Raw genomic sequence first — 2,881 nt, forward strand, 5'->3', positions numbered from 1 at the left:
TATAGCCAGTTGATCATAGCCTTGGTATTGCCAGTTATCGTTGCCAATAGAGCGAGGCGTCATAGAGTGTTGTCGTTGCTGCTACATAGTAGGTTGTAAATATTTAAATATATAAATTGAGTTTATTAATAATTTAATTTATATGATTAAATTAATTTTGAAATTTTGTAATGTAATATGTATAATTTATTATATTAATATTGGTTAAAAATTTAATTTATATTATATAAATAAAAATTATGAGTTAATTATTAATTTAAAAAGTATTTTATCCAGTAGTAAAAGCATTTATATAAAAAACAAACATCTATGTAGTTAAGGAAGCCAGGGAAAAGAAAAGTTGAAGAAATTAAAGAAGGAATAGAACTAAATAATTAAATAACAAAAGCTTAACATAATGTTATTTTGTTGAATCTGGAAGGAAGCCAGAAAGAAAAGAAAATAAAAAAAAAAAAAAAGAAGTTGAAGAACTTGAAGAAGGAATAAAACTAAATAATTAGATAACAAAAGCTTAACTAATTTTATTTTCTTGAATCTGATCTTCTCTTCTATGACTAAAATTAAAGAGAGACAAAATATGGAAAAATTGAGCATCTCTCACTCAACCTCTAGATTCACTAGCATGAAAGTAGATACATTTAAGGTATTACAAATCAGCTAAAGAGTTGGGACAAATTCCTGATAAATACGATCTACATCTTAAATAAATCTCACAACTTGACTAAGAAACCATAATCTCAACAAACATATGAAAATACAACGAGAATGTACGAGTTTGAAGTAAATTTACTTTTTCGTTTCATAATAAAAAAATCCCAAAGTGACACTGACCAACCACCGTATATTTAGCTTATATCTATTCACTTTGTTAACTGGAAAAATTTATATTTATGTGTTGACATTATTTAACTCTTTTCATTATTTATGTGTTGAGTTTTTATCATCTACATAAAAAGTTTAGTTGCAACAAATAGATATGTTTTTTGTCCAGTAACGTATTATATATAGTGTTTAAAATGTATTTTAGTGTTTATTCTATTATTATGTTGTTCTTTTTAGATTATGGTATATGGAGAGCATTAGTGTCTTTACTCTCCTCGTTATGTTTGCAGGAAAAAAATATGTCCTATAAAAAAATGGCATCCTATTTTGCCTTTGTTGGAGAATCCATAGAGCCCTCCCCCATGGAGTGTGCGGGTTACGAGCAGTATGTGCATCTCCCCGAGCTCAGTGCCATGTGGAAATTCAAGGAATGGCCTGGTTGGTCTAGAGAGGGGTTGGTAAAGGCTGCCTTACAGTCATTGGAGATTACTTTTCAGTTTGTTTCGTCTGTGCTCTGTGACACAAGGACTTACATTGACAAAGAGGAATGGAAGAGAAGGCTTGAATCCTTAATTAGTTCCCAGATTGAGTTGATTTCAATGATTTGTGAAAATGACAAGCACGTTCCCACTCTTCAGTTGTCAGTAAGTAGTGGTGTTCTCTCATGGAAAGTTTTCCATGAGGTATGGCAGAGACCTGGTGCTTTACCTGTGGTTAGCAGAACAAGTGAAGAGAGCTTACTTCCTCGTTTGGGTACATGGAAAAGCGCTGAAGCTATGGTTTCTAGAATATGGCTTGCCATTGAAGGCCATATGCAGAGGACTCCCTTCACTTTAGGTCTGGGGGAACCAAATATGTCAGGTAAGCCTCTTCTTGAATATGATAGAATCTGCAAGCCAAGATATTTGCACTCTTTAAAACAACATAAACAGTTCCATAATCTAGAAGATGCCAAACTTTGCAATGTCCTCCAGATCTTTGAGGCGTGGGTATTTGTAGGCCAAGAATTGTTGCAGAGAGTATATGAAAGAATAGACTCTGGGGATTTCGTAGGAGCATCCACAGACTGTTGGATGGTTGAAAGGATGTGGAACATGCTCACAGAAATTGTGAATTTGCTTCTAGTGATGGACCCAGATGATTTCCTTTGCCTTAAACACCAGTTGGCAATTAGCAGCACTAGTACACTTGCAGGCGCATATTGCCTTCGGTCTGCCCCCCTTAGAGACCTTACAAATGCATGCAAGGAACTAAGGCATCTGGTGCCCAAAGTCATCGGTGTTGAGGCTGATCCAAAGGGTGGACCAAGGGTCCAGGAGGCACTTATGCATTTGTTTCATTCACATGGACTGCGCTCACATAACACTTCAGGTGCTTACCATGTTGCAACAATACATGTTCTGTTGGCCTTCCAGGCAATAGAAGCAGCGGTGAAAAGGTTTTTCTTCTCATATCAGCAGCTGGTAGTAACAACCATGGGTAGCACTGAAATGAAGGGTCCATCATATCTAGGTGCTTGTGATGCCCTACGTCATATATATTTTGAACCACCTTATTTCCCTAGTGTGGATGGTGCAAAGACATTTTTGGGTTACTATTGGCACTAAAAGTTACAACTATGGTGGATGGTACACTGGAAGATCTACAGACAAATCAAGTGAAGTGTACAAGAGAAAGAATAGTGCCTTGAGTTTTTCAATGTATTACCCCAAATTCATACATACACTTTTTACATTGACAGTTTTGAGTACTATACATAGAATTATATTGGATATAGGATTAGACTCATTTTTGTTCATCCCCATCAGTAGGACCAATCAATAGAACAGTGGTAGAAATTTGGGATTTTTTTTTTCCCTCTCCAACATGGATAGGATACTAAGGATTCATAGTGTGCAATTCCTCCTTCGTTAAATAGTGTAAGAGATTGTCCAAAATTAAAAAGGTAATTATTAAAATTATTAAATTTTACGAGTTGTTTCTTTTTTTAATTTTTTAATTCTTTACCTAAATTTTATGATGGATTTAATGATATTTATATAATTCATTATAAATTTTA

At 34.4% G+C, this 2,881-nt stretch overlaps 1 pseudogene; it reads left to right on the plus strand.

The window, feature by feature from the left end:
• The first annotated feature begins 1,136 nt into the window (after positions 1-1,136).
• Positions 1,137-2,429, plus strand: LOC149139547 (nematode resistance protein-like HSPRO2 pseudogene; annotated as a pseudogene).
• The last annotated feature ends 452 nt before the right edge of the window (positions 2,430-2,881 follow it).

This window comes from Pinus tabuliformis, chromosome X, assembly GCF_031772625.1.
Source record: "Pinus tabuliformis cultivar Carrire ecotype Pingquan chromosome X, CPIR1, whole genome shotgun sequence".
In the NCBI taxonomy this organism is placed as follows: Eukaryota; Viridiplantae; Streptophyta; class Pinopsida; order Pinales; family Pinaceae; genus Pinus; species Pinus tabuliformis.